The sequence below is a fragment of the Schistocerca cancellata genome, chromosome 9, assembly GCF_023864275.1.
Source record: "Schistocerca cancellata isolate TAMUIC-IGC-003103 chromosome 9, iqSchCanc2.1, whole genome shotgun sequence".
Taxonomy (NCBI): Eukaryota; Metazoa; Arthropoda; class Insecta; order Orthoptera; family Acrididae; genus Schistocerca; species Schistocerca cancellata.
In genome coordinates, this window is record NC_064634.1 from 473,530,550 (window position 1) to 473,557,054 (window position 26,505).

The following is a 26,505-nucleotide window of genomic DNA, read 5'->3' on the forward strand; positions in this document are numbered from 1 at the left end:
GCCAACTATATTCTATCTCGAGGCAATTTCTGTGTTTCATCGTCAATATGAACCTCCTAGGGTTACAGTAAACACACTGTGGTGCGTCGCAATCTAATACTGGCCTCTCAGCAACGGCACGTATACAGACTGTTTGTAGCATTGCTCCCCCTGGACGTAAGTCGGTATTGTGCCAACTATATTCTATCCCGATGCAATTTCTGTGTTTCATCGTCAATATGAAGCTCCAAGGGTTACAGTAAACACACTGTGGTGCGTCGCAATCTAATACTGGCCTCTCAGCAACGGCACGTATACAGACTGTTTGTAGCATTGCTCCCCCTGGACGTAAGTCGGCATTGTGCCAACTATATTCTATCCCGATGCAATTTCTGTGTTTCATCGTCAATATGAAGCTCCAAGGGTTACAGTAAACATACTGTGGTGCGTGGCAATCTAATACTGGCCTCTCAGCAGCGGCACGTATACAGACTGTTTGTAGCATTGCTCCCCCTGGACGTAAGTCGGCATTGTGCCAACTATATTCTATCCCGATGCAATTTCTGTGTTTCATCGTCAATATGAAGCTCCAAGGGTTACAGTAAACACACTGTGGTGCGTCGCAATCTAATACTGGCCTCTCAGCAACGGCACGTATACAGACTGTTTGAAGCATTGCTCCCCTTGGACGTAAGTCGGCTTTGTGCAAACTATATTCTATCCCGATGCAATTTCTGTGTTTCATCGTCAATATGAAGCTCCAGGGGTTACAGTAAACACACTGTGGTGCGTCGCAATCTAATACTGGCCTCTCAGCAACGGCACGTATACAGACTGTTTGTAGCATTGCTCCCCCTGGACGTAAGTCGGCATTGTGCCAACTATATTCTATCCCGATGCAATTTCTGTGTTTCATCGTCAATATGAAGCTCCAAGGGTTACAGTAAACACACTGTGGTGCGTCGCAATCTAATACTGGCCTCTCAGCAACGGCACGTATACAGACTCTTTGTAGCATTGCTCCCCCTGGACGTAAGTCGGCATTGTGCCAACTATATTCTATCCCGATGCAATTTCTGTGTTTCATCGTCAATATGAAGCTCCAAGGGTTACAGTAAACACCCAGTGGTGCGTCGCAATCTAATACTGGCCTCTCAGCAACAACACGTATACTGCTGTTTGAAGCATTGCTCCCCCTGGACGTAAGTCGGCATTGTGCCAACTATATTCTATCCCGATGCAATTTCTGTGTTTCATCGTCAATATGAAGCTCCAAGGGTTACAGTAAACACACTGTGGTGCGTCGCAATCTAATACTGGCCTCTCAGCAACGGCACGTATACAGACTGTTTGTAGCATTGCTCCCCCTGGACGTAAGTCGGCATTGTGCCAACTATATTCTATCCCGATGCAATTTCTGTGTTTCATTGTCAATATGAAGCTCCAAGGGTTACAGTAAACACACTGTGGTGCGTCGCAATCTAATACTGGCCTCTCAGCAACGGCACGTATACAGACTGTTTGTAGCATTGCTCCCCCTGGACGTAAGTCGGCTTTGTGCCAACTATATTCTATCCCGATGCAATTTCTGTGTTTCATCGTCAATATGAAGCTCCAAGGGTTACAGTAAACACACTGTGGTGCGTCGCAATCTAATACTGGACTCTCAGCAACGGCACGTATACAGACTGTTTGTAGCATTGCTCCCCCTGGACGTAAGTCGGCATTGTGCCAACTATATTCTATCCCTATGCAATTTCTGTGTTTCATCGTCAATATGAAGCTCCAACGGTTACAGTAAACACACTGTGGTGCGTCGCAATCTAATACTGGCCTCTCAGCAACGGCACGTATACAGACTGTTTGTAGCATTGCTCCCCCTGGACGTAAGTCGGCATTGTGCCAACTATATTCTATCCCTATGCAATTTCTGTGTTTCATCGTCAATATGAAGCTCCAAGGGTTACAGTAAACACACTGTGGTGCGTCGCAATCTAATACTGGCCTCTCAGCAACGGCACGTATACAGACTGTTTGTAGCATTCTTCCCCTGGACGTAAGTCGGTATTGTGCCAACTATATTCTATCCCGATGCAATTTCTGTGTTTCATCGTCAATATGAAGCTCCAAGGGTTACAGTAAACACACTGTGGTGCGTCGCAATCTAATACTGGCCTCTCAGCAACGGCACGTAAACAGACTGTTTGTAGCATTGCTCCCCCTGGACGTAAGTCGGCATTGTGCCAACTATATTCTATCCCGATGCAATTTCTGTGTTTCATCGTCAATATGAAGCTCCAAGGGTTACAGTAAACACACTGTGGTGCGTCGCAATCTAATACTGGCCTCTCAGCAACGGCACTCAGACTGTTTGTAGCATTGCTCCCCCTGGACGTAAGTCGGTATTGTGCCAACTATATTCTATCCCGATGCAATTTCTGTGTTTCATCGTCAATATGAAGCTCCAAGGGTTACAGTAAACACCCAGTGGTGCGTCGCAATCTAATACTGGCCTCTCAGCAACAACACGTATACTGCTGTTTGAAGCATTGCTCCCCCTGGACGTAAGTCGGCATTGTGCCAACTATATTCTATCCCGATGCAATTTCTGTGTTTCATCGTCAATATGAAGCTCCAAGGGTTACAGTAAACACACTGTGGTGCGTCGCAATCTAATACTGGCCTCTCAGGAACGGCACGTATACAGACTGTTTGTAGCATTGCTCCCCCTGGACGTAAGTCGGCATTGTGTCAACTATATTCTATCCCGATGCAATTTCTGTGTTTCATCGTCAATTTGAAGCTCCAAGGGTTACAGTAAACAAATTGAAATGCGTCGCAATCTATACTGGCCTCTCAGCAACGGCACGTATACAGACTGTTTGTAGCATTGCTCCCCCTGGACGTAAGTCGGCTTTGTGCCAACTATATTCTATCCCGATGCAATTTCTGTGTTTCATCGTCAATATGAAGCTCCAAGGGTTACAGTAAATACACTGTGGTGCGTCGCAATCTAATACTGGACTCTCAGCAATGGCACGTATACAGACTGTTTGTAGCATTGCTCCCCCTGGACGTAAGTCGGTATTGTGCCAACTATATTCTATCCCGATGCAATTTCTGTGTTTCATCGTCAATATGAAGCTCCAAGGGTTACAGTAAACACACTGTGGTGCGTCGCAATCTAATACTGGCCTCTCAGCAACGGCACTCAGACTGTTTGTAGCATTGCTCCCCCTGGACGTAAGTCGGCATTGTGCCAACTATATTCTATCCCGATGCAATTTCTGTGTTTCATCGTCAATATGAAGCTCCAAGGGTTACAGTAAACACACTGTGGTGCGTCGCAATCTAATACTGGCCTCTCAGCAACGGCATGTATACAGACTGTTTGTAGCATTGCTCCCCCTGGACGTAAGTCGGCATTGTGCCCACTATATTCTATCCCGATGCAATTTCTGTGTTTCATCGTCAATACGAAGCTCCAAGGGTTACAGTAAACACACTGTGGTGCGTCGCAATCTAATACTGGCCTCTCAGGAACGGCACGTATACAGACTGTTTGTAGCATTGCTCTCCCTGGACGTAAGTCGGCATTGTGTCAACTATATTCTATCCCGATGCAATTTCTGTGTTTCATCGTCAATTTGAAGCTCCAAGGGTTACAGTAAACACACTGTGGTGCGTCGCAATCTAATACTGGCCTCTCAGCAACGGCATGTATACAGACTGTTTGTAGCATTGCTCCCCCTGGACGTAAGTCGGCATTGTGCCCACTATATTCTATCCCGATGCCATTTCTGTGTTTCATCGTCAATACGAAGCTCCAAGGGTTACAGTAAACACACTGTGGTGCGTCGCAATCTAATACTGGCCTCTCAGCAACGGCACGTATACAGACTGTTTGTAGCATTGCTCCCCCTGGACGTAAGTCGGCATTGTGTCAACTATATTCTATCCCGATGCAATTTCTGTGTTTCATCGTCAATTTGAAGCTCCAAGGGTTACAGTAAACACATTGAAGTGCGTCGCAATCTATACTGGCCTCTCAGCAACGGCACGTATACAGACTGTTTGTAGCATTGCTCCCCCTGGACGTAAGTTGGCATTGTGCCAACTATATTCTATCCCGATGCAATTTCTGTGTTTCATCGTCAATATGAAGCTCCAAGGGTTACAGTAAACACACTGTGGTGCGTCGCAATCTAATACTGGCCTCTCAGCAACGGCATGTATACAGACTGTTTGTAGCATTGCTCCCCCTGGACGTAAGTCGGCATTGTGCCCACTATATTCTATCCCGATGCAATTTCTGTGTTTCATCGTCAATACGAAGCTCCAAGGGTTACAGTAAACACACTGTGGTGCGTCGCAATCTAATACTGGCCTCTCAGGAACGGCACGTATACAGACTGTTTGTAGCATTGCTCTCCCTGGACGTAAGTCGGCATTGTGTCAACTATATTCTATCCCGATGCAATTTCTGTGTTTCATCGTCAATTTGAAGCTCCAAGGGTTACAGTAAACACACTGTGGTGCGTCGCAATCTAATACTGGCCTCTCAGCAACGGCATGTATACAGACTGTTTGTAGCATTGCTCCCCCTGGACGTAAGTCGGCATTGTGCCCACTATATTCTATCCCGATGCCATTTCTGTGTTTCATCGTCAATACGAAGCTCCAAGGGTTACAGTAAACACACTGTGGTGCGTCGCAATCTAATACTGGCCTCTCAGCAACGGCACGTATACAGACTGTTTGTAGCATTGCTCCCCCTGGACGTAAGTCGGCATTGTGTCAACTATATTCTATCCCGATGCAATTTCTGTGTTTCATCGTCAATTTGAAGCTCCAAGGGTTACAGTAAACACATTGAAGTGCGTCGCAATCTATACTGGCCTCTCAGCAACGGCACGTATACAGACTGTTTGTAGCATTGCTCCCCCTGGACGTAAGTCGGCATTGTGCCAACTATATTCTATCCCGATGCAATTTCTGTGTTTCATCGTCAATATGAAGCTCCAAGGGTTACAGTAAATACACTGTGGTGCGTCGCAATCTAATACTGGACTCTCAGCAATGGCACGTATACAGACTGTTTGTAGACTTGCTCCCTCTGGACGTAAATCGGTATTGTGCCAACTATATTCTATCCCGATGCAATTTCTGTGTTTCATCGTCAATATGAAGCTCCAAGGGTTACAGTAAACACACTGTGGTGCGTCGCAATCTAATACTGGCCTCTCAGGAACGGCACGTATACAGACTGTTTGTAGCATTGCTCCCCCTGGACGTAAGTCGGCATTGTGCCAACTATATTCTATCCCGATGCAATTTCTGTGTTTCATCGTCAATATGAAGCTCCAAGGGTTACAGTAAACACACTGTGGTGCGTCGCAATCTAATACTGGTCTCTCAGCAACGGCACTCAGACTGTTTGTAGCATTGCTCCCCCTGGACGTAAGTCGGCATTGTGCCAACTATATTCTATCCCGATGCAATTTCTGTGTTTCATCGTCAATATGAAGCTCCAAGGGTTACAGTAAACACCCAGTGGTGCGGCGCAAACTAATACTGGCCTCTCAGCAACAACACGTATACTGCTGTTTGAAGCATTGCTCCCCCTGGACGTAAGTCGGCATTGTGCCAACTATATTCTATCCCGATGCAATTTCTGTGTTTCATCGTCAATACGAAGCTCCAAGGGTTACAGTAAACACACTGTGGTGCGTCGCAATCTAATACTGACCTCTCAGGAACGGCACGTATTCAGACTGTTTGTAGCATTGCTCCCCCTGGACGTAAGTCGGCATTGTGCCAACTATATTCTATCCCGATGCAATTTCTGTGTTTCATCGTCAATATGAAGCTCCAAGGGTTACAGTAAACACACTGTGGTGCGTCGCAATCTAATACTGGTCTCTCAGCAACGGCACGTATACAGAATGTTTGTAGCATTGCTCCCCCTGGACGTAAGTCGGCATTGTGCCAACTATATTCTATCCCGATGCAATTTCTGTGTTTCATCGTCAATATGAAGCTCCAAGGGTTACAGTAAACACACTGTGGTGCGTCGCAATCTAATACTGGCCTCTCAGCAACGGCACGTATACAGACTGTTTGTAGCATTGCTCCCCCTGGACGTAAGTCGGCTTTGTGCCAACTATATTCTATCCCGATGCAATTTCTGTGTTTCATCGTCAATATGAAGCTCCAAGGGTTACAGTAAACACACTGTGGTGCGTCGCAATCTAATACTGGACTCTCAGCAACGGCACGTATACAGACTGTTTGTAGCATTGCTCCCCCTGGACGTAAGTCGGCATTGTGCCAACTATATTCTATCCCTATGCAATTTCTGTGTTTCATCGTCAATATGAAGATCCAAGGGTTACAGTAAACACACTGTGGTGCGTCGCAATCTAATACTGGCCTCTCAGCAACGGCACGTATACAGAGTGTTTGTAGCATTCTTCCCCTGGACGTAAGTCGGCATTGTGCCAACTATATTCTATCCCGATGCAATTTCTGTGTTTCATCGTCAATATGAAGCTCCAAGGGTTACAGTAAACACACTGTGGTGCGTCGCAATCTAATACTGGCCTCTTAGCAACGGCACGTATACAGACTGTTTGTAGCATTGCTCCCCCTGGACGTAGGTCGGCATTGTGCCAACTATATTCTCTCCCGAAGCAATTTCTGTGTTTCATCGTCAATATGAAGCTCCAAGGGTTACAGTAAACACACTGTGGTGCGTCGCAATTTAATACAGGCCTCTCATCAACGGCACGTAAACAGACTGTTTGTAGCATTGCTCCCCCTGGACGTAAGTCGGCATTGTGCATACTATATTCTATCCCGATGCAATTTCTGTGTTTCATCGTCAATATGAAGCTCCAAGGGTTACAGTAAACACACTGTGGTGCGTCGCAATCTAATACTGGCCTCTCAGCAACGGCACGTATACACACTGTTTGTAGCATTGCTCCCCCTGGACGTAAGTCGGCATTGTGCCAACTATATTCTATCCCGATGCAATTTCTGTGTTTCATCGTCAATATGAAGCTCCAAGGATTACAGTAAACACCCAGTGGTGCGTCGCAATCTAATACTGGCCTCTCAGCAACAACACGTATACTGCTGTTTGAAGCATTGCTCCCCCTGGACGTAAGTCGGCATTGTGCCAAATATACTATCCCGATGCAATTTCTGTGTTTCATCGTCAATATGAAGCTCCAAGGGTTACAGTAAACACACTGTGGTGCGTCGCAATCTAATACTGGCCTCTCAGCAACGGCACGTATACAGACTGTTTGTAGCATTGCTCCCCCTGGACGTAAGTCTGCATTGTGTCAACTATATTCTATCCCGATGCAATTTCTGTGTTTCATCGTCAATTTGAAGCTCCAAGGGTTACAGTAAACACATTGAAATGCGTCGCAATCTATACTGGCCTCTCAGCAACGGCACGTATACAGACTGTTTGTAGCATTGCTCCCCCTGGACGTAAGTCGGCTTTGTGCCAACTATATTCTATCCCGATGCAATTTCTGTGTTTCATCGTCAATATGAAGCTCCAAGAGTTACAGTAAATACACTGTGGTGCGTCGCAATCTAATACTGGACTCTCAGCAATGGCACGTATACAGACTGTTTGTAGCATTGCTCCCCCTGGACGTAAGTCGGTATTGTGCCAACTATATTCTATCCCGATGCAATTTCTGTGTTTCATCGTCAATACGAAGCTCCAAGGGTTACAGTAAACACACTGTGGTGCGTCGCAATCTAATACTGGCCTCTCAGGAACGGCACGTATACAGACTGTTTGTAGCATTGCTCCCCCTGGACGTAAGTCGGCATTGTGTCAACTATATTCTATCCCGATGCAATTTCTGTGTTTCATCGTCAATTTGAAGCTCCAAGGGTTACAGTAAACACACTGTGGTGCGTCGCAATCTAATACTGGCCTCTCAGCAACGGCATGTATACAGACTGTTTGTAGCATTGCTCCCCCTGGACCTAAGTCGGCATTGTGCCCACTATATTCTATCCCGATGCAATTTCTGTGTTTCATCGTCAATACGAAGCTCCAAGGGTTACAGTAAACACACTGTGGTGCGTCGCAATCTAATACTGGCCTCTCAGGAACGGCACGTATACAGACTGTTTGTAGCATTGCTCCCCCTGGACGTAAGTCGGCTTTGTGCCAACTATATTCTATCCCGATGCAATTTCTGTGTTTCATCGTCAATATGAAGCTCCAAGGGTTACAGTAAATACACTGTGGTGCGTCGCAATCTAATACTGGACTCTCAGCAATGGCACGTATACAGACTGTTTGTAGCATTGCTCCCCCTGGACGTAAGTCGGTATTGTGCCAACTATATTCTATCCCGATGCAATTTCTGTGTTTCATCGTCAATATGAAGCTCCAAGGGTTACAGTAAACACACTGTGGTGCGTCGCAATCTAATACTGGCCTCTCAGCAACGGCACGTATACAGACTGTTTGTAGCATTGCTCCCCCTGGACGTAAGTCGGCATTGTGCCAACTATATTCTATCCCGATGCAATTTCTGTGTTTCATCGTCAATATGAAGCTCCAAGGGTTACAGTAAACACACTGTGGTGCGTCGCAATCTAATACTGGCCTCTCAGCAACGGCACGTATACAGACTGTTTGTAGCATTGCTCCCCCTGGACGTAAGTCGGCTTTGTGCCAACTATATTCTATCCCGATGCAATTTCTGTGTTTCATCGTCAATATGAAGCTCCAAGGGTTACAGTAAACACACTGTGGTGCGTCGCAATCTAATACTGGCCTCTCAGCAACGGCATGTATACAGACTGTTTGTAGCATTGCTCCCCCTGGACGTAAGTCGGCATTGTGCCCACTATATTCTATCCCGATGCAATTTCTGTGTTTCATCGTCAATACGAAGCTCCAAGGGTTACAGTAAACACACTGTGGTGCGTCGCAATCTAATACTGGCCTCTCAGGAACGGCACGTATACAGACTGTTTGTAGCATTGCTCCCCCTGGACGTAAGTCGGCATTGTGCCTACTATATTCAATCCCGATGCAATTTCTGTGTTTCATCGTTAATTTGAAGCTCCAAGGGTTACAGTAAACACACTGTGGTGCGTCGCAATCTAATACTGGCCTCTCAGCAACGGCATGTATACAGACTGTTTGTAGCATTGCTCCCCCTGGACGTAAGTCGGCATTGTGCCCACTATATTCTATCCCGATGCAATTTCTGTGTTTCATCGTCAATACGAAGCTCCAAGGGTTACAGTAAACACACTGTGGTGCGTCGCAATCTAATACTGGCCTCTCAGGAACGGCACGTATACAGACTGTTTGTAGCATTGCTCCCCCTGGACGTAAGTCGGCATTGTGTCAACTATATTCTATCCCGATGCAATATCTGTGTTTCATCGTCAATTTGAAGCTCCAAGGGTTACATTAAACACATTGAAGTGCGTCGCAATCTATACTGGCCTCTCAGCAACGGCACGTATACAGACTGTTTGTAGCATTGCTCCCCCTGGACGTAAGTCGGCTTTGTGCCAACTATATTCTATCCCGATGCAATTTCTGTGTTTCATCGTCAATATGAAGCACCAAGGGTTACAGTAAATACACTGTGGTGCGTCGCAATCTAATACTGGACTCTCAGCAATGGCACGTATACAGACTGTTTGTAGCATTGCTCCCCCTGGACGTAAGTCGGTATTGTGCCAACTATATTCTATCCCGATGCAATTTCTGTGTTTCATCGTCAATATGAAGCTCCAAGGGTTACAGTAAACACACTGTGGTGCGTCGCAATCTAATACTGGCCTCTCAGCAACGGCACGTATACAGACTGTTTGTAGCATTGCTCCCCCTGGACGTAAGTCGGCATTGTGCCAACTATATTCTATCCCGATGCAATTTCTGTGTTTCATCGTCAATATGAAGCTCCAAGGGTTACAGTAAACACACTGTGGTGCGTCGCAATCTAATACTGGCCTCTCAGCAACGGCACTCAGACTGTTTGTAGCATTGCTCCCCCTGGACGTAAGTCGGCATTGTGCCAACTATATTCTATCCCGATGCAATTTCTGTGTTTCATCGTCAATATGAAGCTCCAAGGGTTACAGTAAACACCCAGTGGTGCGTCGCAAACTAATACTGGCCTCTCAGCAACAACACGTATACTGCTGTTTGAAGCATTGCTCCCCCTGGACGTAAGTCGGCATTGTGCCAACTATATTCTATCCCGATGCAATTTCTGTGTTTCATCGTCAATATGAAGCTCCAAGGGTTACAGTAAACACACTGTGGTGCGTCCCAATCTAATACTGGCCTCTCAGCAACGGCACGTATACAGACTGTTTGTAGCATTGCTCCCCCTGGACGTAAGTCGGCATTGTGCCAACTATATTCTATCCCGACGCAATTTCTGTGTTTTATCGTCAATACGAAGCTCCAAGGGTTACAGTAAACACACTGTGGTGCGTCGCAATCTAATACTGACCTCTCAGGAACGGCACGTATACAGACTGTTTGTAGCATTGCTCCCCCTGGACGTAAGTCGGCATTGTGCCAACTATATTCTATCCCGATGCAATTTCTGTGTTTCATCGTCAATTTGAAGCTCCAAGGGTTACAGTAAACACATTGTGGTGCGTCGCAATCTAATACTGGCCTCTCAGCAACGGCACGTATACAGACTGTTTGTAGCATTGCTCCCCCTGGACGTAAGTCGGCATTGTGCCAACTATATTCTATCCCGATGCAATTTCTGTGTTTCATCGTCAATATGAAGCTCCAAGGGTTACAGTAAACACACTGTGGTGCGTCGCAATCTAATACTGGCCTCTCAGCAACGGCACATATACAGACTGTATGTAGCATTGCTCCCCATGGACGTAAGTCGGCATTGTGCCAACTATATTCTATCCCGATGCAATTTCTGTGTTTCATCGTCAATATGAAGCTCCAAGGGTTACAGTAAACACACTGTGGTGCGTCGCAATTTAATACTGGCCTCTCAGCAACGGCACGTAAACAGACTGTTTGTAGCATTGCTCCCCCTGGACGTAAGTCGGCATTGTGCCAACTATATTCTATCCCGATGCAATTTCTGTGTTTCATCGTCAATATGAAGCTCCAAGGGTTACAGTAAACACACAGTGGTGCGTCGCAATTTAATACTGGCCTCTCAGCAACGGCACTCAGACTGTTTGTAGCATTGCTCCCCCTGGACGTAAGTCGGCATTGTGCCAACTATATTCTATCCCGATGCAATTTCTGTGTTTCATCGTCAATATGAAGCTCCAAGGGTTACAGTAAACACCCAGTGGTGCGTCGCAATCTAATACTGGCCTCTCAGCAACAACACGTATACTGCTGTTTGAAGCATTGCTCCCCCTGGACGTAAGTCGGCATTGTGCCAACTATATTCTATCCCGATGCAAATTCTGTGTTTCATCGTCAATATGAAGCTCCAAGGGTTACAGTAAACACACTGTGGTGCGTCGCAATCTAATACTGGCCTCTCAGCAACGGCACGTATACAGACTGTTTGTAGCATTGCTCCCCCTGGACGTAAGTCGGCATTGTGCCAACTATATTCTATCCCGGTGCAATTTCTGTGTTTCATCGTCAATATGAAGCTCCAAGGGTTACAGTAAACACACTGTGGTGCGTCGCAATCTAATACTGGCCTCTCAGCAACGGCACGTATACAGACTGTTTATAGCATTGCTCCCCCTGGACGTAAGTCGGCATTGTGCCAACTATATTCTATCCCGATGCAATTTCTGTGTTTCATCGTCAATATGAAGCTCCAAGGGTTACAGTAAACATACTGTGGTGCGTCGCAATCTAATACTGGCCTCTCAGCAACGGCACGTATACAGACTGTTTGTAGCATTGCTCCCCCTGGACGTAAGTCGGCATTGTGCCAACTATATTCTATCCCGAGGCAATTTCTGTGTTTCATCGTCAATATGAAGCTCCAAGGGTTACAGTAAACACACTGTGGTGCGTCGCAATCTAATACTGGCCTCTCAGCAACGGCACGTATACAGACTGTTTGTAGCATTGCTCCCCCTGGACGTAAGTCGGCTTTGTGCCAACTATATTCTATCCCGATGCAATTTCTGTGTTTCATCGTCAATATCAAGCTCCAAGGGTTACAGTAAACACACTGTGGTGCGTCGCAATTTAATACTGGCCTCTCAGCAACGGTACGTAAACAGACTGTTTATAGCATTGCTCCCCCTGGACGTAAGTCGGCATTATGCCAACTATATTCTATCCCGATGCAATTTCTGTGTTTCATCGTCAATATGAAGCTCCAAGGGTTACAGTAAACACACTGTGGTGCGTCGCAATCTAATACTGGCCTCTCAGCAACGGCACGTAAACAGACTGTTTATAGCATTGCTCCCCCTGGACCTAAGTCGGCATTATGCCAACTATATTCTATCCCGATGCAATTTCTGTGTTTCATCGTCAATTTGAAGCTCCAAGGGTTACAGTAAACACATTGTGGTGCGTCGCAATCTAATACTGGCCTCTCAGCAACGGCACGTATACAGACTGTTTGTAGCATTGCTCCCCCTGGACGTAAGTCGGCATTGTGCCAACTATATTCTATCCCGATGCAATTTCTGTGTTTCATCGTCAATATGAAGCTCCAGGGGTTACAGTAAACACACTGTGGTGCGTCGCAATCCAATACTGGCCACTCAGCAACGGCACTCAGACTGTTTGTAGCATTGCTCCCCCTGGACGTAAGTCGGCATTGTGCCAACTATATTCTATCCCGATGCAATTTCTGTGCTTCATCGTCAATATGAAGCTCCAAGGGTTACAGTAAACACACTGTGGTGCGTCGCAATCTAATACTGACCTCTCAGGAACGGCACGTATACAGACTGTTTGTAGCATTGCTCCCCCTGGACGTAAGTCGGCATTGTGCCAACTATATTCTATCCCGATGCAATTTCTGTGTTTCATCGTCAATATGAAGCTCCAAGGGTTACAGTAAACACACTGTGGTGCGTCGCAATCTAATACTGGTCTCTCAGCAACGGCACGTATACAGAATGTTTGTAGCATTGCTCCCCCTGGACGTAAGTCGGCATTGTGCCAACTATATTCTATCCCGATGCAATTTCTGTGTTTCATCGTCAATATGAAGCTCCAAGGGTTACAGTAAACACACTGTGGTGCGTCGCAATCTAATACTGGCCTCTCAGCAACGGCACGTATACAGACTGTTTGTAGCATTGCTCCCCCTGGACGTAAGTCGGCTTTGTGCCAACTATATTCTATCCCGATGCAATTTCTGTGTTTCATCGTCAATATGAAGCTCCAAGGGTTACAGTAAACACACTGTGGTGCGTCGCAATCTAATACTGGACTCTCAGCAACGGCACGTATACAGACTGTTTGTAGCATTGCTCCCCCTGGACGTAAGTCGGCATTGTGCCAACTATATTCTATCCCTATGCAATTTCTGTGTTTCATCGTCAATATGAAGATCCAAGGGTTACAGTAAACACACTGTGGTGCGTCGCAATCTAATACTGGCCTCTCAGCAACGGCACGTATACAGAGTGTTTGTAGCATTGCTCCCCCTGGACGTAAGTCGGCATTGTGCCAACTATATTCTATCCCTATGCAATTTCTGTGTTTCATCGTCAATATGAAGCTCCAAGGGTTACAGTAAACACACTGTGGTGCGTCGCAATCTAATACTGGCCTCTCAGCAACGGCACGTATACAGACTGTTTGTAGCATTCTTCCCCTGGACGTAAGTCGGCATTGTGCCAACTATATTCTATCCCGATGCAATTTCTGTGTTTCATCGTCAATATGAAGCTCCAAGGGTTACAGTAAATACACTGTGGTGCGTCGCAATCTAATACTGGCCTCTCAGCAACGGCACGTATACAGACTGTTTGTAGCATTGCTCCCCCTGGACGTAAGTCGGCATTGTGCCAACTATATTCTATCCCGAAGCAATTTCTGTGTTTCATCGTCAATATGAAGCTCCAAGGGTTACAGTAAACACACTGTGGTGCGTCGCAATTTAATACAGGCCTCTCATCAACGGCACGTAAACAGACTGTTTGTAGCATTGCTCCCCCTGGACGTAAGTCGGCATTGTGCATACTATATTCTATCCCGATGCAATTTCTGTGTTTCATCGTCAATATGAAGCTCCAAGGGTTACAGTAAACACACTGTGGTGCGTCGCAATCTAATACTGGCCTCTCAGCAACGGCACGTATACAGACTGTTTGTAGCATTGCTCCCCCTGGACGTAAGTCGGCATTGTGCCAACTATATTCTATCCCGATGCAATTTCTGTGTTTCATCGTTAATATGAAGCTCCAAGGGTTACAGTAAACACCCAGTGGTGCGTCGCAATCTAATACTGGCCTCTCAGCAACAACACGTATACTGCTGTTTGAAGCATTGCTCCCCCTGGACGTAAGTCGGCATTGTGCCAAATATACTATCCCGATGCAATTTCTGTGTTTCATCGTCAATATGAAGCTCCAAGGGTTACAGTAAACACACTGTGGTGCGTCGCAATCTAATACTGGCCTCTCAGCAACGGCACGTATACAGACTGTTTGTAGCATTGCTCCCCCTGGACGTAAGTCTGCATTGTGTCAACTATATTCTATCCCGATGCAATTTCTGTGTTTCATCGTCAATTTGAAGCTCCAAGGGTTACAGTAAACACATTGAAATGCGTCGCAATCTATACTGGCCTCTCAGCAACGGCACGTATACAGACTGTTTGTAGCATTGCTCCCCCTGGACGTAAGTCGGCTTTGTGCCAACTATATTCTATCCCGATGCAATTTCTGTGTTTCATCGTCAATATGAAGCTCCAAGAGTTACAGTAAATACACTGTGGTGCGTCGCAATCTAATACTGGACTCTCAGCAATGGCACGTATACAGACTGTTTGTAGCATTGCTCCCCATGGACGTAAGTCGGTATTGTGCCAACTATATTCTATGCCGATGCAATTTCTGTGTTTCATCGTCAATATGAAGCTCCAGGGGTTACAGTAAACACACTGTGGTGCGTCGCAATCTAATACTGGCCTCTCAGCAACGGCACGTATACAGACTGTTTGTAGCATTGCTCCCCCTGGACGTAAGTCGGCATTGTGCCAACTATATTCTATCCCGATGCAATTTCTGTGTTTCATCGTCAATATGAAGCTCCAAGGGTTACAGTAAACACACTGTGGTGCGTCGCAATCTAATACTGGCCTCTCAGCAACGGCACTCAGACTGTTTGTAGCATTGCTCCCCCTGGACGTAAGTCGGCATTGTGCCAACTATATTCTATCCCGATGCAATTTCTGTGTTTCATCGTCAATACGAAGCTCCAAGGGTTACAGTAAACACACTGTGGTGCGTCGCAATCTAATACTGGCCTCTCAGGAACGGCACGTATACAGACTGTTTGTAGCATTGCTCCCCCTGGACGTAAGTCGGCATTGTGTCAACTATATTCTATCCCGATGCAATTTCTGTGTTTCATCGTCAATTTGAAGCTCCAAGGGTTACAGTAAACACACTGTGGTGCGTCGCAATCTAATACTGGCCTCTCAGCAACGGCATGTATACAGACTGTTTGTAGCATTGCTCCCCCTGGACCTAAGTCGGCATTGTGCCCACTATATTCTATCCCGATGCAATTTCTAAGTTTCATCGTCAATACGAAGCTCCAAGGGTTACAGTAAACACACTGTGGTGCGTCGCAATCTAATACTGGCCTCTCAGGAACGGCACGTATACAGACTGTTTGTAGCATTGCTCCCCCTGGACGTAAGTCGGCATTGTGTCAACTATATTCTATCCCGATGCAATTTCTGTGTTTCATCGTCAATATGAAGCTCCAAGGGTTACAGTAAATACACTGTGGTGCGTCGCAATCTAATACTGGACTCTCAGCAATGGCACGTATACAGACTGGTTGTAGCATTGCTCCCCCTGGACGTAAGTCGGTATTGTGCCAACTATATTCTATCCCGATGCAATTTCTGTGTTTCATCGTCAATATGAAGCTCCAAGGGTTACAGTAAATACACTGTGGTGCGTCGCAATCTAATACTGGACTCTCAGCAATGGCACGTATACAGACTGTTTGTAGCATTGCTCCCCCTGGACGTAAGTCGGTATTGTGCCAACTATATTCTATCCCGATGCAATTTCTGTGTTTCATCGTCAATATGAAGCTCCAAGGGTTACAGTAAACACACTGTGGTGCGTCGCAATCTAATACTGGCCTCTCAGCAACGGCACGTATACAGACTGTTTGTAGCATTGCTCCCCCTGGACGTAAGTCGGCATTGTGCCAACTATATTCTATCCCGATGCAATTTCTGTGTTTCATCGTCAATATGAAGCTCCAAGGGTTACAGTAAACACACTGTGGTGCGTCGCAATCTAATACTGGCCTCTCAGCAACGGCACGTATACAGACTGTTTGTAGCATTGCTCCCCCTGGACGTAAGTCGGCTTTGTGCCAACTATATTCTATCCCGATGCAATTTCTGTGTTTCATCGTCAATATCAAGCTCCAAGGGTTACAGTAAACACACTGTGGTGCGTCGCAATCTAATACTGGCCTCTCAGCAACGGCATGTATACAGACTGTTTGTAGCATTGCTCCCCCTGGACGTAAGTCGGCATTGTGCCCACTATATTCTATCCCGATGCAATTTCTGTGTTTCATCGTCAATACGAAGCTCCAAGGGTTACAGTAAACACACTGTGGTGCGTCGCAATCTAATACTGGCCTCTCAGGAACGGCACGTATACAGACTGTTTGTAGCATTGCTCCCCCTGGACGTAAGTCGGCTTTGTGCCAACTATATTCTATCCCGATGCAATTTCTGTGTTTCATCGTCAATATGAAGCTCCAAGGGTTACAGTAAATACACTGTGGTGCGTCGCAATCTAATACTGGACTCTCAGCAATGGCACGTATACAGACTGTTTGTAGCATTGCTCCCCCTGGACGTAAGTCGGTATTGTGCCAACTATATTCTATCCCGATGCAATTTCTGTGTTTCATCGTCAATATGAAGCTCCAAGGGTTACAGTAAACACACTGTGGTGCGTCGCAATCTAATACTGGCCTCTCAGCAACGGCACGTATACAGACTGTTTGTAGCATTGCTCCCCCTGGACGTAAGTCGGCATTGTGCCAACTATATTCTATCCCGATGCAATTTCTGTGTTTCATCGTCAATATGAAGCTCCAAGGGTTACAGTAAACACACTGTGGTGCGTCGCAATCTAATACTGGCCTCTCAGCAACGGCACGTATACAGACTGTTTGTAGCATTGCTCCCCCTGGACGTAAGTCGGCTTTGTGCCAACTATATTCTATCCCGATGCAATTTCTGTGTTTCATCGTCAATATGAAGCTCCAAGGGTTACAGTAAACACACTGTGGTGCGTCGCAATCTAATACTGGCCTCTCAGCAACGGCATGTATACAGACTGTTTGTAGCATTGCTCCCCCTGGACGTAAGTCGGCATTGTGCCCACTATATTCTATCCCGATGCAATTTCTGTGTTTCATCGTCAATACGAAGCTCCAAGGGTTACAGTAAACACACTGTGGTGCGTCGCAATCTAATACTGGCCTCTCAGGAACGGCACGTATACAGACTGTTTGTAGCATTGCTCCCCCTGGACGTAAGTCGGCATTGTGCCTACTATATTCAATCCCGATGCAATTTCTGTGTTTCATCGTTAATTTGAAGCTCCAAGGGTTACAGTAAACACACTGTGGTGCGTCGCAATCTAATACTGGCCTCTCAGCAACGGCATGTATACAGAATGTTTGTAGCATTGCTCCCCCTGGACGTAAGTCGGCATTGTGCCCACTATATTCTATCCCGATGCAATTTCTGTGTTTCATCGTCAATACGAAGCTCCAAGGGTTACAGTAAACACACTGTGGTGCGTCGCAATCTAATACTGGCCTCTCAGGAACGGCACGTATACAGACTGTTTGTAGCATTGCTCCCCCTGGACGTAAGTCGGCATTGTGTCAACTATATTCTATCCCGATGCAATATCTGTGTTTCATCGTCAATTTGAAGCTCCAAGGGTTACATTAAACACATTGAAGTGCGTCGCAATCTATACTGGCCTCTCAGCAACGGCACGTATACAGACTGTTTGTAGCATTGCTCCCCCTGGACGTAAGTCGGCTTTGTGCAAACTATATTCTATCCCGATGCAATTTCTGTGTTTCATCGTCAATATGAAGCTCCAAGGGTTACAGTAAATACACTGTGGTGCGTCGCAATCTAATACTGGACTCTCAGCAATGGCACGTATACAGACTGTTTGTAGCATTGCTCCCCCTGGACGTAAGTCGGTATTGTGCCAACTATATTCTATCCCGATGCAATTTCTGTGTTTCATCGTCAATACGAAGCTCCAAGGGTTACAGTAAACACACTGTGGTGCGTCGCAATCTAATACTGGCCTCTCAGGAACGGCACGTATACAGACTGTTTGTAGCATTGCTCCCCCTGGACGTAAGTCGGCATTGTGTCAACTATATTCTATCCCGATGCAATTTCTGTGTTTCATCGTCAATTTGAAGCTCCAAGGGTTACAGTAAACACATTGAAGTGCGTCGCAATCTATACTGGCCTCTCAGCAACGGCACGTATACAGACTGTTTGTAGCATTGCTCCCCCTGGACGTAAGTCGGCTTTGTGCCAACTATATTCTATCCCGATGCAATTTCTGTGTTTCATCGTCAATATGAAGCACCAAGGGTTACAGTAAATACACTGTGGTGCGTCGCAATCTAATACTGGACTCTCAGCAATGGCACGTATACAGACTGTTTGTAGCATTGCTCCCCCTGGACGTAAGTCGGTATTGTGCCAACTATATTCTATCCCGATGCAATTTCTGTGTTTCATCGTCAATATGAAGCTCCAAGGGTTACAGTAAACACACTGTGGTGCGTCGCAATCTAATACTGGCCTCTCAGCAACGGCACGTATACAGACTGTTTGTAGCATTGCTCCCCCTGGACGTAAGTCGGCATTGTGCCAACTATATTCTATCCCGAAGCAATTTCTGTGTTTCATCGTCAATATGAAGCTCCAAGGGTTACAGTAAACACACTGTGGTGCGTCGCAATTTAATACAGGCCTCTCATCAACGGCACGTAAACAGACTGTTTGTAGCATTGCTCCCCCTGGACGTAAGTCGGCATTGTGCATACTATATTCTATCCCGATGCAATTTCTGTGTTTCATCGTCAATATGAAGCTCCAAGGGTTACAGTAAACACACTGAGGTGCGTCGCAATCTAATACTGGCCTCTCAGCAACGGCACGTATACAGACTGTTTGTAGCATTGCTCCCCCTGGACGTAAGTCGGCATTGTGCCAACTATATTCTATCCCGATGCAATTTCTGTGTTTCATCGTTAATATGAAGCTCCAAGGGTTACAGTAAACACCCAGTGGTGCGTCGCAATCTAATACTGGCCTCTCAGCAACAACACGTATACTGCTGTTTGAAGCATTGCTCCCCCTGGACGTAAGTCGGCATTGTGCCAAATATACTATCCCGATGCAATTTCTGTGTTTCATCGTCAATATGAAGCTCCAAGGGTTACAGTAAACACACTGTGGTGCGTCGCAATCTAATACTGGCCTCTCAGCAACGGCACGTATACAGACTGTTTGTAGCATTGCTCCCCCTGGACGTAAGTCTGCATTGTGTCAACTATATTCTATCCCGATGCAATTTCTGTGTTTCATCGTCAATTTGAAGCTCCAAGGGTTACAGTAAACACATTGAAATGCGTCGCAATCTATACTGGCCTCTCAGCAACGGCACGTATACAGACTGTTTGTAGCATTGCTCCCCCTGGACGTAAGTCGGCTTTGTGCCAACTATATTCTATCCCGATGCAATTTCTGTGTCTCATCGTCAATATGAAGCTCCAAGAGTTACAGTAAATACACTGTGGTGCGTCGCAATCTAATACTGGACTCTCAGCAATGGCACGTATACAGACTGTTTGTAGCATTGCTCCCCATGGACGTAAGTCGGTATTGTGCCAACTATATTCTATGCCGATGCAATTTCTGTGTTTCATCGTCAATATGAAGCTCCAAGGGTTACAGTAAACACACTGTGGTGCGTCGCAATCTAATACTGGCCTCTCAGCAACGGCACGTATACAGACTGTTTGTAGCATTGCTCCCCCTGGACGTAAGTCGGCATTGTGCCAACTATATTCTATCCCGATGCAATTTCTGTGTTTCATCGTCAATATGAAGCTCCAAGGGTTACAGTAAACACACTGTGGTGCGTCGCAATCTAATACTGGCCTCTCAGCAACGGCACTCAGACTGTTTGTAGCATTGCTCCCCCTGGACGTAAGTCGGCATTGTGCCAACTATATTCTATCCCGATGCAATTTCTGTGTTTCATCGTCAATACGAAGCTCCAAGGGTTACAGTAAACACACTGTGGTGCGTCGCAATCTAATACTGGCCTCTCAGGAACGGCACGTATACAGACTGTTTGTAGCATTGCTCCCCCTGGACGTAAGTCGGCATTGTGTCAACTATATTCTATCCCGATGCAATTTCTGTGTTTCATCGTCAATTTGAAGCACCAAGGGTTACAGTAAACACACTGTGGTGCGTCGCAATCTAATACTGGCCTCTCAGCAACGGCATGTATACAGACTGTTTGTAGCATTGCTCCCCCTGGACCTAAGTCGGCATTGTGCCCACTATATTCTATCCCGATGCAATTTCTAAGTTTCATCGTCAATACGAAGCTCCAAGGGTTACAGTAAACACACTGTGGTGCGTCGCAATCTAATACTGGCCTCTCAGGAACGGCACGTATACAGACTGTTTGTAGCATTGCTCCCCCTGGACGTAAGTCGGCATTGTGTCAACTATATTCTATCCCGATGCAATTTCTGTGTTTCATCGTCAATATGAAGCTCCAAGGGTTACAGTAAATACACTGTGGTGCGTCGCAATCTAATACTGGACTCTCAGCAATGGCACGTATACAGACTGTTTGTAGCATTGCTCCCCCTGGACGTAAGTCGGTATTGTGCCAACTATATTCTATCCCGATGCAATTTCTGTGTTTCATCGTCAATATGAAGCTCCAAGGGTTACAGTAAATACACTGTGGTGCGTCGCAATCTAATACTGGACTCTCAGCAATGGCACGTATACAGACTGTTTGTAGCATTGCTCCCCCTGGACGTAAGTCGGTATTGTGCCAACTATATTCTATCCCGATGCAATTTCTGTGTTTCATCGTCAATATGAAGCTCCAAGGGTTACAGTAAACACACTGTGGTGCGTCGCAATCTAATACTGGCCTCTCAGCAACGGCACGTATACAGACTGTTTGTAGCATTGCTCCCCCTGGACGTAAGTCGGCATTGTGCCAACTATATTCTATCCCGATGCAATTTCTGTGTTTCATCGTCAATATGAAGCTCCAAGGGTTACAGTAAACACACTGTGGTGCGTCGCAATCTAATACTGGCCTCTCAGCAACGGCACGTATACAGACTGTTTGTAGCATTGCTCCCCCTGGACGTAAGTCGGCTTTGTGCCAACTATATTCTATCCCGATGCAATTTCTGTGTTTCATCGTCAATATCAAGCTCCAAGGGTTACAGTAAACACACTGTGGTGCGTCGCAATCTAATACTGGCCTCTCAGCAACGGCATGTATACAGACTGTTTGTAGCATTGCTCCCCCTGGACGTAAGTCGGCATTGTGCCCACTATATTCTATCCCGATGCAATTTCTGTGTTTCATCGTCAATACGAAGCTCCAAGGGTTACAGTAAACACACTGTGGTGCGTCGCAATCTAATACTGGCCTCTCAGGAACGGCACGTATACAGACTGTTTGTAGCATTGCTCCCCCTGGACGTAAGTCGGCTTTGTGCCAACTATATTCTATCCCGATGCAATTTCTGTGTTTCATCGTCAATATGAAGCTCCAAGGGTTACAGTAAATACACTGTGGTGCGTCGCAATCTAATACTGGACTCTCAGCAATGGCACGTATACAGACTGTTTGTAGCATTGCTCCCCCTGGACGTAAGTCGGTATTGTGCCAACTATATTCTATCCCGATGCAATTTCTGTGTTTCATCGTCAATATGAAGCTCCAAGGGTTACAGTAAACACACTGTGGTGCGTCGCAATCTAATACTGGCCTCTCAGCAACGGCACGTATACAGACTGTTTGTAGCATTGCTCCCCCTGGACGTAAGTCGGCATTGTGCCAACTATATTCTATCCCGATGCAATTTCTGTGTTTCATCGTCAATATGAAGCTCCAAGGGTTACAGTAAACACACTGTGGTGCGTCGCAATCTAATACTGGCCTCTCAGCAACGGCACGTATACAGACTGTTTGTAGCATTGCTCCCCCTGGACGTAAGTCGGCTTTGTGCCAACTATATTCTATCCCGATGCAATTTCTGTGTTTCATCGTCAATATGAAGCTCCAAGGGTTACAGTAAACACACTGTGGTGCGTCGCAATCTAATACTGGCCTCTCAGCAACGGCATGTATACAGACTGTTTGTAGCATTGCTCCCCCTGGACGTAAGTCGGCATTGTGCCCACTATATTCTATCCCGATGCAATTTCTGTGTTTCATCGTCAATACGAAGCTCCAAGGGTTACAGTAAACACACTGTGGTGCGTCGCAATCTAATACTGGCCTCTCAGGAACGGCACGTATACAGACTGTTTGTAGCATTGCTCCCCCTGGACGTAAGTCGGCATTGTGCCTACTATATTCAATCCCGATGCAATTTCTGTGTTTCATCGTTAATTTGAAGCTCCAAGGGTTACAGTAAACACACTGTGGTGCGTCGCAATCTAATACTGGCCTCTCAGCAACGGCATGTATACAGACTGTTTGTAGCATTGCTCCCCCTGGACGTAAGTCGGCATTGTGCCCACTATATTCTATCCCGATGCAATTTCTGTGTTTCATCGTCAATACGAAGCTCCAAGGGTTACAGTAAACACACTGTGGTGCGTCGCAATCTAATACTGGCCTCTCAGGAACGGCACGTATACAGACTGTTTGTAGCATTGCTCCCCCTGGACGTAAGTCGGCATTGTGTCAACTATATTCTATCCCGATGCAATATCTGTGTTTCATCGTCAATTTGAAGCTCCAAGGGTTACATTAAACACATTGAAGTGCGTCGCAATCTATACTGGCCTCTCAGCAACGGCACGTATACAGACTGTTTGTAGCATTGCTCCCCCTGGACGTAAGTCGGCTTTGTGCCAACTATATTCTATCCCGATGCAATTTCTGTGTTTCATCGTCAATATGGAGCACCAAGGGTTACAGTAAATACACTGTGGTGCGTCGCAATTTAATACTGGACTCTCAGCAATGGCACGTATACAGACTGTTTGTAGCATTGCTCCCCCTGGACGTAAGTCGGTATTGTGCCAACTATATTCTATCCCGATGCAATTTCTGTGTTTCATCGTCAATATGAAGCTCCAAGGGTTACAGTAAACACACTGTGGTGCGTCGCAATCTAATACTGGCCTCTCAGCAACGGCACGTATACAGACTGTTTGTAGCATTGCTCCCCCTGGACGTAAGTCGGCATTGTGCCAACTATATTCTATCCCGATGCAATTTCTGTGTTTCATCGTCAATATGAAGCTCCAAGGGTTACAGTAAACACACTGTGGTGCGTCGCAATCTAATACTGGCCTCTCAGCAACGGCACTCAGACTGTTTGTAGCATTGCTCCCCCTGGACGTAAGTCGGCATTGTGCCAACTATATTCTATCCCGATGCAATTTCTGTGTTTCATCGTCAATATGAAGCTCCAAGGGTTACAGTAAACACCCAGTGGTGCGTCGCAAACTAATACTGGCCTCTCAGCAACAACACGTATACTGCTGTTTGAAGCATTGCTCCCCCTGGACGTAAGTCGGCATTGTGCCAACTATATTCTATCCCGATGCAATTTCTGTGTTTCATCGTCAATATGAAGCTCGAAGGGTTACAGTAAACACACTGTGGTGCGTCGCAATCTAATACTGGCCTCTCAGCAACGGCACGTATACAGACTGTTTGTAGCATTGCTCCCCCTGGACGTAAGTCGGCATTGTGCCAACTATATTCTATCCCGATGCAATTTCTGTGTTTCATCGTCAATATGAAGCTCCAAGGGTTACAGTAAACACACTGTGGTGCGTCGCAATCTAATACTGGCCTCTCAGCAACGGCACGTATACAGACTGTTTGTAGCATTGCTCCCCCTGGACGTAAGTCGGCTTTGTGCCAACTATATTCTATCCCGATGCAATTTCTGTGTTTCATCGTCAATATGAAGCTCCAAGGGTTACAGTAAACACACTGTGGTGCGTCGCAATCTAATACTGGCCTCTCAGCAACGGCATGTATACAGACTGTTTGTAGCATTGCTCCCCCTGGACGTAAGTCGGCATTGTGCCCACTATATTCTATCCCGATGCAATTTCTGTGTTTCATCGTCAATACGAAGCTCCAAGGGTTACAGTAAACACACTGTGGTGCGTCGCAATCTAATACTGGCCTCTCAGGAACGGCACGTATACAGACTGTTTGTAGCATTGCTCCCCCTGGACGTAAGTCGGCATTGTGCCTACTATATTCTATCCCGATGCAATTTCTGTGTTTCATCGTCAATATCAAGCTCCAAGGGTTACAGTAAACACACTGTGGTGCGTCGCAATCTAATACTGGCCTCTCAGCAACGGCATGTATACAGACTGTTTGTAGCATTGCTCCCCCTGGACGTAAGTCGGCATTGTGCCCACTATATTCTATCCCGATGCAATTTCTGTGTTTCATCGTCAATACGAAGCTCCAAGGGTTACAGTAAACACACTGTGGTGCGTCGCAATCTAATACTGGCCTCTCAGGAACGGCACGTATACAGACTGTTTGTAGCATTGCTCCCCCTGGACGTAAGTCGGCTTTGTGCCAACTATATTCTATCCCGATGCAATTTCTGTGTTTCATCGTCAATATGAAGCTCCAAGGGTTACAGTAAATACACTGTGGTGCGTCGCAATCTAATACTGGACTCTCAGCAATGGCACGTATACAGACTGTTTGTAGCATTGCTCCCCCTGGACGTAAGTCGGTATTGTGCCAACTATATTCTATCCCGATGCAATTTCTGTGTTTCATCGTCAATATGAAGCTCCAAGGGTTACAGTAAACACACTGTGGTGCGTCGCAATCTAATACTGGCCTCTCAGCAACGGCACGTATACAGACTGTTTGTAGCATTGCTCCCCCTGGACGTAAGTCGGCATTGTGCCAACTATATTCTATCCCGATGCAATTTCTGTGTTTCATCGTCAATATGAAGCTCCAAGGGTTACAGTAAACACACTGTGGTGCGTCGCAATCTAATACTGGCCTCTCAGCAACGGCACGTATACAGACTGTTTGTAGCATTGCTCCCCCTGGACGTAAGTCGGCTTTGTGCCAACTATATTCTATCCCGATGCAATTTCTGTGTTTCATCGTCAATATGAAGCTCCAAGGGTTACAGTAAACACACTGTGGTGCGTCGCAATCTAATACTGGCCTCTCAGCAACGGCATGTATACAGACTGTTTGTAGCATTGCTCCCCCTGGACGTAAGTCGGCATTGTGCCCACTATATTCTATCCCGATGCAATTTCTGTGTTTCATCGTCAATACGAAGCTCCAAGGGTTACAGTAAACACACTGTGGTGCGTCGCAATCTAATACTGGCCTCTCAGGAACGGCACGTATACAGACTGTTTGTAGCATTGCTCCCCCTGGACGTAAGTCGGCATTGTGCCTACTATATTCAATCCCGATGCAATTTCTGTGTTTCATCGTTAATTTGAAGCTCCAAGGGTTACAGTAAACACACTGTGGTGCGTCGCAATCTAATACTGGCCTCTCAGCAACGGCATGTATACAGACTGTTTGTAGCATTGCTCCCCCTGGACGTAAGTCGGCATTGTGCCCACTATATTCTATCCCGATGCAATTTCTGTGTTTCATCGTCAATACGAAGCTCCAAGGGTTACAGTAAACACACTGTGGTGCGTCGCAATCTAATACTGGCCTCTCAGGAACGGCACGTATACAGACTGTTTGTAGCATTGCTCCCCCTGGACGTAAGTCGGCATTGTGTCAACTATATTCTATCCCGATGCAATATCTGTGTTTCATCGTCAATTTGAAGCTCCAAGGGTTACATTAAACACATTGAAGTGCGTCGCAATCTATACTGGCCTCTCAGCAACGGCACGTATACAGACTGTTTGTAGCATTGCTCCCCCTGGACGTAAGTCGGCTTTGTGCCAACTATATTCTATCCCGATGCAATTTCTGTGTTTCATCGTCAATATGGAGCACCAAGGGTTA